The sequence below is a fragment of the Corapipo altera genome, unplaced genomic scaffold (genome assembly GCF_003945725.1).
Source record: "Corapipo altera isolate COAL_440 unplaced genomic scaffold, ASM394572v1 1, whole genome shotgun sequence".
NCBI classification, from domain to species: domain Eukaryota; kingdom Metazoa; phylum Chordata; class Aves; order Passeriformes; family Pipridae; genus Corapipo; species Corapipo altera.
The window spans coordinates 23713488-23724227 of NW_020884873.1; positions in this window are offsets into that span (position 1 = coordinate 23713488).

Sequence of the window (10740 nt, forward strand, 5' to 3'; positions counted from 1 at the left end):
ATCAAAAGGGATCTAAATAGATTGCAGCATTGGGTAATTGTTAAAGGGATAAAGTTTAACAAGAATAAATGCAAGATTCTGCAACTAGGACAACATAATGCTGGACACTATAAATTCAGAGAGGAGTTGCTAGAAAGCAGCCCCTCAGGAAGGGACCTGAGGGTGCTGGTCAGCAGCAAGCTTGACACAAGTCAGCAGTGGGCCCTGGCAGACCAGACCGCAGAAGTAAACTGCATCCTGGGGTGCATCAAACATGTCATGACCAGCTGGGCAGAAGAGGGGATTATCCCATTTTACTCAGTGTTGTTATCTCACCTTGAGCACTGTGGGCCATCCTGACCCCCACAATTTGAGAAGGATGTGAAGATCCTTGAATACATCCAGAGGAGGACAACAAGGCTGATGAAAGGGCTGGAGGGCACATCTTGTAAGGAGCAGCTGAGGGTTTTGGGCTTGTTTCAGAGAAGAGGAGGCTGAGATGCTGTCTCATTGCTCTCTACAGCTTCCCAAGGAGGGGAAATGAAGAGAGTCTGGTCTCTTTTCCCAGGTGTCCAGTGACAGGATGCATGACAGTTCAAATCTGTGCCAGGGAGGCTTAGTCTGGACAATGGGAAACATTTCTTTACTAAGAGGGCAGTGAAACACTAAAAGAGGCTTCCTAGTGAGGTAGTTGATGCTCCAGGCCTTTCAGTGTTTAAGAGGCATTTGGACAATGCTCTTAACCACATGCTTTAACTTCTAGTCAACCCCGAAGTGGTCACGCAGTTGGACTAAGTGATCATTGCAGGTCCCTTCCAACTGAAAATATTCCATTCTGTTCTATTCTATTCTATTCTATTCTATTCTATTCAAGCATTTCAAACATGGTCTCCCTTCCTTTAAATTGTCTTATGTGCTAGAGGCAAGAGATGAGGTTGATCAGTGTTTCACTTTAGGTATTACATGCAAACAGTGTCCAAATATAAGCTAAGAGCTTTGCAGCCACTAGTTCAGCATTTTGCCTCAAAATCTGGATTTTTATCTGTGCCCCATTTTGCAATTTATGGTACCACAAAGTTGTACAGAGTCAAGAGAACAGATTAAGGTCACTCTGAAGGATCAACAGTCACGTATCCTGAATCCTAAGTATTTAAGTCATTGAGCTGTTAAATGGTGAGAGAATAGTATCAGCCCTACCTTCAGAAACTTTGAGAATCTCTTCTTTGAATCCTTGTGGTATAACTAGAATAGAAATTTTGCACACACTGTCTCCAAGGCAGTGTTGGTAACAGATATATTGATATGAAATACCTATGACCTCATAGGTTCAGAGTGATAGTTAATTAACTCTTAAGTATGACTGCTACATCATCAGGGATAATTCAACTAAGCACGATGTGTCCACGTCTCCTCTACAGATAATTTATCCTACAGCTCTGATATCACAGTGACTCCTGAAATCTCATTGCTGCTATTGGGCTGATCTCTTAAATACTGCACTGTCAAGAGAATGACTCTATATTGCGTGTGAGGATGGGCATGTCAAGGACAATTCAGGTTCCTGGAGAAAACTACTAGAGAAAATGGAACAGGATTATTGAGAAAGACTTTTAAAGAAAGGCATTGGGATGTACCCATCCCTATTCCACTTTCATGTTACTCTGAAACAAAAAAGCTTTTGAGAGAGTCAGACTAAGCTATATCGGGAGACGAATATAATGGAGAGAGTGCAAGGAAGGGACGGGAAGATGCTTAGGGTATTGGAACATCTGACATATGATGAGCAGCTGAGAGCACTGGGACAGCTCAGCTGGGAGAAGAGAAGGCTGAGGGCAATCTTATAAATGTGCATGAATGTCCAATGAGGCCAGTTCAGAAGAGAGTCAGAGGTTCTTCTTAATGGTGCCCAGTGAACAGAATAGAAGCAATGGGCACAAAATGGAGTACAAACAATTCCATGTAAATATGAGAAATACTGACCACTTTAGTGGAAGTGGTCAAACACTGAGACAGATTACCTAGAGAGGCTGCAAACTCTCCACCTTTGGATCTTCAAGACCTGATTGGGTACAGTCCTGGGCAACCTGTTCTAGCAGACCTTGCTCTGAGCATCAGAGTTTGCCTCAACAATCTCCGATGCAACATCTAAGCCTTAGCTATTGTGTGATTCTGTAAGCACTTTGTCTTAGTTGTATTTTTCTCCTTTGGCAAAACAGAGAAGTTGTTAATCACTACTTTAGTAAACCTTTGAGTCTGCTAAAAGGACAGCTCCACACCATTACTGATAGCATGGCAATGCTCCCTTGCATTTACCCTCCTAGTGATCATGAATGAACTTTTCAAAATGCAACAAAATTTCTGCAGGAATTGTAGTTTAAATGGGAGGTGGGGCTTAAAATATACATCTGAAATGTAAACATTAGCAGTACTTCTAATTGTTAACAAATTATGCCACATAGATTTAAGAAATGCAAGGCTAAGGATATGCTTTAAAGAAATCCAAACAATGTAATTTTAATTATTTTTTCTTTTTTTGCAAATGAGATATCCACATGATTTATGTTTCATTATGTATTGATATCATTACAAAAATACAAGAATGCAATGTCCTTCCAAATCCATGAAAACTGATCTGGGACTGCAAATCCCCAGACTGATTATCATTCTGTCTGACTGTTGTTATTGTTGTATCAGAATAGAGATCTGGGACCCTTTCTTTGATAGATGTTTAGGAGATGAGTATACAGCATTTTAAAATTATATTGTTGTTTACAAAGACTGCAATTAAATTGCTTTCTGATCCCAACCTTCCCCATCCAGAAGCTCTTCATCCACAGTAAGCAATTTCTCTAAGTGCTCTCTCCCAGTCTTATGGCTTCTATTTAGACCCTTTCCTTGGTCATCTTCTCTAACATTCCAGATTAAGCTGTTGAATGTTTTCCCTGTTGCCACATCACTACCACCAGAAGCTTCATCTACATGAGAAAACACAAAGCACTGTTGTGCAGCTCTGTATACCATCAGTACAAGGCTTAGCATTATTTTTATCCTGAATGAATTAATGCTTTTCTAGGCAATACCTGCACTTAGCAATGGCTGGAGACCACTCAAAGTAAGCAATCTGGATGAGGTCATCCTATTCTGGTGGGAAGGGGAGCTATACAGAAATAAGCTATGCTATGTCAGTTGGCCTCAAGGCCAAATGCAGACTCAGAGACTTTGTTGTGATATGCATGCCCTTCCCTTTCTTGTTTGAGTTCCCTTTCCTCTAGGTTGACATTTGCTCCTTGGTAACAGCACAGTAGTAAGCTTCCTATTATGATATTGGTCCACAGCCTCAACTCAGCTCAAAACCTTTTGGACACCTTCCAACCCTGCACTAGAACATGGGATAGTATATCAGCCCATGTGGATAACACTCATGTACTCAGAGTAAGTGGGATCCTCAATCAAACTGTAAAATCTTTGCAAGCCCTCTATAGTCATTACTAAACTGTACTTTCTTCCAAGATTCATGAATGGAAGACAAATTAGTGGGTTTTTTTCATTCACAACAGAAGTGGTGTGCCCTAAAATAAAAGTCATTCTTCAGTTCAACATTGAGTTTGTGTTCTTTAGAGGAAGTACAGAAGGTTGAAAGAGAGGGAGTACATAGACTTTTTACAGACACGTGACACCTTTTCATAGCATTATTCTCTGAAACAGCTAAAATAAATTTAGTTATCAGTTTCCCAAAAGTTAAAACTGAAGAATATATCCAAGAGGGAAAATTTCAGTCCCATGCTCAAACAATTACAAACACCTGAAGACAGGGTACTATAGTGAGAATTACCTCTGATAATAGGCAATGCTTAAAATTACAAACTAATGAAATACCAACAAAAACTGCACACATATGAACCAATTGTTCCTCCATGAAATTACAACTGAATAAAAGCATATTCTAAGAACACAACAGGATACCAGATAAAATAAAGAGTTTTGGTCTGTGCTAAAATTTTCATACCCAAACCTGAGATGGGAATCATCCCACCTAACTTTAGACATCCCCTACAGGGCTGTATTGGGTCTCTGTGGCCAGGTTTTGTTAGGTAGTGGGGGGGGCTACAGGGGTGGTTTCTGTGAGAAGCTGCCATGTCTGGTAGAGCCAATGCCAGTCAGCTCCAGGATGGACTTGCCACTGGCCAAGGCCGAGCCAATCAGGAATGATAGTAATGCCTCTGGGGTAACATATTTAAGAAGGAAATAATAATAAAAAAAGCTATTGTTCAGATGAGAATTGCACCAGAGAAGAGCAGAATGAGAACACGTGAACAAGTCTGCAGACACCAAGGTCAGTGGAGAAGGAGAGGGAGGATATGCTCCAGGTACCTGAGCCGAGGTTCCCCTGCAGCCCATGGTGCAGACCATGGTGGAGCAGCTGTGCCCCTGCAGCCCACAGAGGACCACAGAGGTTCGGAGATCCACCTACATCCCGTGGAGGAGACCCATGCTGGAGCAGGGGAATGCTTGAAGGAGGTTGTGACCCGTGGGAGGTCTATGGGGTCCTGGCAGAGACCTGATGACCATGGACAGAGAAGAACATGCTGGAGCAGGTTCTCCTGATAAGACTTGTGGCCTGGTGGGAGACCCACACTGGAGCAGCCTGTGCCTGAAGGACTGCACCCTGTGGAAAAGTGACCCACATTGCAGCAGTTTGTGAAGAACTGTTGCCCTTGGGATGGACTCACACTGGAGAGGTTTGTGAAGGACTGTCTCCCAGGGGAGGGACCCCATGGGGAGCAGGGGAAGGATTTGTCTCCCTGAGCAGCAGTGGAAACAACTGACCATAACCCCCATTCCCTGCCTACCTGCACTACTGGGGAGAAGGAGGTACGACTTAGAAGGAGGGAGTGGTAGGGAAAAGGTGTTTTTAAGATACATTTTACTTCTCACTCTTCTGCTCTGATTCTGTTAATAATAAACTTAATTAATATCCCCACTTTGAGTCTGTTTTGCCTATGATGGTGATCAGTAAGTGATCTCTCCCGGTCCTTATCTCAACTCATGAGCCCTTCATTATATTTTCTCTCCTCTATCCAGATCCAGAGGGGATTGAGAGAGCAGCTTTAGTGGGTACCTGACACCTAGTCACTGCAAGGGCTTTAAAAACATGGTCCAGATACAAAAGAAAACAAAAATAATCTTCAGTCCTGAAAGTGTAAGATAAATTCTTTAGGTCACACTGAGCTCAGCTCCATACCTCATCCTCAGCATGGTTAGCTTTAACCTCAGGAGCAAAAGGTGGTTTCTGAGGCACTACGGAGTTCAAATTAGTGTAACATTTTGGCAGACTAACCCATGCATTATGGAAATATTAGCAGGATACAGTATTTACTTATCTACTACTTCAGATACCCATGGAAAACTTTTGTCTTCTAGGTAAGAACAAGCTGTCCAGAGCTGTAAGTCATGACGTTTTCAGGTAGAGGGCTGGACGGGTTGTGCTACTCAGCTATGACAAATTTGAGATCCCAGTACTGTATTGTTTCTTCAAAACTGTAGCTTAAATTACCTACTTATCTTTTAAACTCCTTTTGAATATGAAAAACTTGGATGGGAATCCATAAGTAATTGTGGAGCCAGTATGATGACACAAGGGAGGGTGCATTTACTGAATTAAATGTGGCATGTTTGGGAGGCAGGTTGTTGTGGCGTTGTGTTGTCGTTTTTTTGTTTTGGAGGGGGGGTTCTTTGTTTGTTTGTTTTTCTTCTGTATATGAATAATTTCCAGGCCCTAGATTTTGCTCTTGCTTCTCGGAAAGAGTTGTGCCGTATTCCTAGGCAAAGAGCTGGCGAGTCAGGACTGCTCCCGGCCGGCGGCGCTGCGCGCACGGGGAGGCAGGGAGGCGGAGGCGACGCTGGGTGGGAGACTGCTGCTGCTCCTTCTGCCAGCTCCAGCAGCACCGCCGCGCCTGCCGCTCCCTTAACAGCCAGGCCGCCGGTCCTTTCCAGCAGAGGCATGATTTCAGTGCATTCAGGAAGCTGCAAAACAGGGGAGCAGCGGCATTTAAGCATTGTCAGCCCAACGGGTATTTCTCACGAGAAAGTGGTAGGCTCTTTGCAGAAAAAAGGTTTTATTTATGATTGTAGCTTTTTGTGAGATCCAGGCTTTATTCCTTTCACTGAAGCACTTGCCTGTTCAGCAGGGCTTTTAGCACCGAATGCCTGCAGCCTGAACAGAACAGATTGCAGCTCAAAATATCCTTTCAATTTCCCTGACAAATGACACCTGGGCACTAAGGTACTACATTATTTGAGCATGGAAGAGACAGTCATCTTAGGACAAGTCCATAATAGTTTAATGGCCTTAATACTTAAGAGACAAAATACTTCAAGCAAGCATGAATAATCTACCCTCAGCCATGTAAAATTTGGATTTCAATCTCCACTCCAGTCTTGGCATGCTGAATGGTCATAAGTGAGTTGCCAAACTACTTTAAACTTTGATTTTTCTACAGGTAAAATAGCAGTCTTTTACTTGATATTCCTAGATATGTCAATGTCTTTAATCCATTCATAAGCTGTTTAGAAAGCTCTGGATGCACACTACAAAAGAAATACAAGCATCTGTGTATCCTGGGGTCAATCCTAGCTCTTATTTCAGGCGGGGAGTATTTTTAACTATTACTGAGAAACAAGAACTGAAAAACAGGAGGGAAGGCTGGTTTCAGCCCCAATGAAGATTGAGAGTGGGAGGAGAAAAATTTGAAACCAGTAAAAATTCCTGGGAAGTGAAAAGCATCAACCCCCTGAATCTCACTGCTGGTGGGAGTAGTACAAGTAGCATTCCATCTGCTCCTCTCTAGTATGCAGAACTAGTCAGAGTCTAACAGAGCATTTTCCTCCTTGAAAACACAATTTGTCAAAATTAAAGCATAGTTCAGGGTCACAGCGGAAAATTGTCATTGTTTGGAAAGTAACAACAGTGACAGAGGGAAGATTCTGCTAAAAGCAAAGTGAAATATGTTATGGTTTTGTTTCCAAATAATTTTTCATTTCTGTTAGCATGAGTTTGGGGAAACAGAATTATCTATACACGGTAAGAGCAGGATCAAGTTGCATCATACACCCTGAAAGACTGCTCAAAATGACCATTATATTCCACTGCCATGTTTTCTGGATACACCATGAAGGATGCATAAAAGTTACTTTAGAAATGTTCTGGATACTTAAAAAAAAATATCCATACAGTGATTTTTTTAATGTCATTGCCTCTATAGAATAGATTTGAGATCACGAAAAAATCCTGAATTCATGAAATATATTTTATGTCCATAGTCTGAAAAAATGAGAGAGATTTGTTTATAGCGTTGCCCATAGCTGGTGTGATATGCCACTGAATTTAGCAATGTTCCAAACAAAAAAAAAAAAGAGTTTTACTGTTCTAGGGATGATTCTTCTTCCTTTTAGGCTCAGCAAAATAAAGGCTAGGGATGTTGTTGCTCTTAAATGTAAAAGAAAACCTGCATCTGAGGAGACAGATGCATATCAAAATATAAGAGTAACTTTCAGAAAAGGGGATGCTTGGCCAGAAAATGTCTGAAATTCAGGAAGATTTGTGAGGACTTCATGCTCTGGCAGGGTTAAAAAAAAATAGATGTTCTCCTCAGAAGTCCATCTCTTCATAATTTTGCTTCTTTGGTAGGTAATCAAGCTTATGTAGACTTTATAAAGGCTAGCAAATTGTCCAGTTTGCTGTAGATTTTCAGCATAATGGAAAGTGCAACAAAATTATTCTACTCTTTCAGTGACTCTGTGGGAAAACCCTCTAACTGCTTGGGGAACTAAATTGCCTGACTATATTTTATCTTCTCTCTCTACCTCCAGCACCTGGTTCATGATAGCAGGTAGCTAAGTAGTTTGCTAGATAAATTACAATAACACAAAGCACATCAAGCTTAATTTTCATCTGTATTATTATTAATATGATATCATTTATATCAGTGGAACTCTATCATTTCATACAAGATATATGTGTCATCCATGTTATTTAAAATGCTGAGAGATTTGTCTTGATCTTTTTTTCACCAACTTTTTCTGTCTTGCTTAATTATCACAGTGATGTCTTGTCCCTAGAGAGAAAGTAAATTGATATGTTTTTCTAGTTGCTGCAGAAGCTGAGTCATAATACGTGGTTTATGAAATTACATCCTTTCTTTAGTGATGCCAATAAGATAGAGGGAGCTGCATGAATTAGTATATACATAGGAGAGTTTCAGAGAAGAGATGGATTTTGGCAAGGTGAAGTCTGCTTTTAATCCACAGAAGTATCCCTACTGTAGAAAAGAGGACTAAAAATCCCACTGGCAAACTAATGGTTTTGACAGAACACTTCTCCTGAAAACATGTGAATTGTGAATTGTCTCTAAAAAACCCCCTCAGCTAATATATTAAAGTAGCTCGAAAGTACTTGTGCATATTTATATCCCTAAACACATACTTTCAGAGAATGATGTTTTAAAAAAAAGTCTTCTTTAACAAGAAGACAGTTAATTAGAACAGACATGACCAGAAATCATATAACTGCCGTAATATACTGAAAAAAGAAATCTTCAAGAGGAATTTTCTGTCCTTCTTTTTTAGCAATTAATCTTTTAAATAAATGCCTATACTTATTAAGATAGCTATCTTGACCAAGTAATTAATTAAGAAACCAATCAAACAGAAGGCACAAGTGAAGAAAGCCCTGTGACTGGAGGGCTTTCTAATGTGTCATGTGTTCCTACCAGTCAGCATTTCCTTTGAAAGGCTGGAACACCCTTGTTTGCTCTTTAGTGGCAGGTTAAACACAGATGGCAATTCAACAGTCTTGTCTGTGCCTGTTGGCCTAGAGAACGTGACCTGCATCTTTTTTAAGCAAGTGACAAATGTGTTTGCTCAAGACATCAACAACCATTGCTGAGTAATCCTTGGATTCAAAGAGCTTCTTTGCTTGCCTTTGAGCCTTTTAATACGTGGAAGAGCAGGTGTTCATGTGTGCTTGTTCTAGGTTAAAAGATGGCTTTTTGGAACATGGCTGAAATTTCTATTTTGACAGATTTTTGAGGAGAACATAAAAATGAGCACATTATGTTTCAGAGAAAGGTTAGTGGAGTGCTATGCCACAAACATTTTGTTCTTAATATGTTAAGGAAGGAAGCCATGATTCAAATGTACACTTTAAATAAAAATCAAAATATTTGCCACAAGTCTAACAGTATTTACTATGTAGATGTATAGCATTTTTTGCATACCAGCCTTTTTTTGTGAAGTAAATACAAATCTACATACAGCAAGTTTGTAATCTGTATTCCTACCTCTAAAAAAAATCTTCTGAAAAAAGCATTTACCTTCAGGCTAAAACTCAAAGATGTGCTGAACTGCCAGAAATTAAGACAATATCTATAACGTCCTTGACCTAGCTAAAGGCAGACCAAAACCTGGGACACTCCCAAATGTAGCCTCCACCTCAATATTGATCTAATTGTTCTTTGCTGTTTAAGTTAGGTTGTTGCAAAATCCTAGTTCTCTTTTGAAAAGAGCCTGATGAAGTACACTAGCCGCTGTAATTTTCCTGTTGGACACAACCCTGGGGATATCACTTTGAGGGCAGATGGTCAGAGGTCAGGCCAATATACACTGGGACCCATCTATACTGCACTTGTGAACATAAATACAGTAAAGCTGAGACTCCAGTGTAGATATGCCAGGTTTTCTTAAACTCACACCTCTGCATGAGGCCATGCCTCATAAACTGGTCTGTGCTAGGGGCAAACGTTTAACCTGTTTCAAAATATCAGGTATTCTCAAAATATCTCTTTTAGTTTTAATAAGAATGCTTCTTAGTTTAACAAACAAAACCCCTATAAGAGTTTTCTTATTGTGAAAATTTCTCTGCAACACTGGGTAAAACTTAGCATATATTTTGTCCTTTGTTCACAAAACTGGTAAGATATAAGAAATGTGGAAAATAAGATTTTGTGGATTTTCTGGAAAGAATTCTAAGGTACTACCCCAGAGCTGTCAGAAAATGCTGAGATCCTAATGGCCAATACTGGCTTTGTTTGGTTTTGTTTATTTGTTTGTTTGTTTTTCAAACTTAAATGAAATCTTCACCTTGTGTGTAACATTTAAACAATTACTATTTCTAAAAAAAAAAAAAGGAAGTGCAGTCAAGTTTTGAAGAGTTGCTCAAACTTCGCATTAGTAGAACCATCTATCTGTTTGTGTCACAGAGTGCTTTTTTCCAAAATCAGTTTTATTCATTCTTTTTCCACTGTGATAATATTTCACCAGACCAGGATATGATCACAAAATGTAAATTTTGAGGTGTTATGGCAGAAAGGCTGAGGACTGCATAACAGCAAAAAGAAGAAACTGTTCATAATCTAGGGACAACTGTTATTTTTAGACATTTTGTTGTCACTTTATGTGCATTTCTTTCAAGAAAAATAGATTTCATAGTTCTCAGACAATTCGGTTAGCAAAACTTGCAATTCAACAGTTAATTTTAATACCAATAACTTTGCTTTTAAAATCAGTTCATAAAACTCTTTAAACTCACAAATAGAATTAACTTGAAGTTCAGCCTAAAGAGACTTATAATTTAACAAGTTTTTGCAATCCTTCCAGCTCTTTTTGCAATATTTTTTTTGCTACTGCTTTACAAGGAGGACAGGATATAAATTCTACAATTTTAAGGAACTAAGGAGAATTTAGAATTAGAATATTAAATCTTTT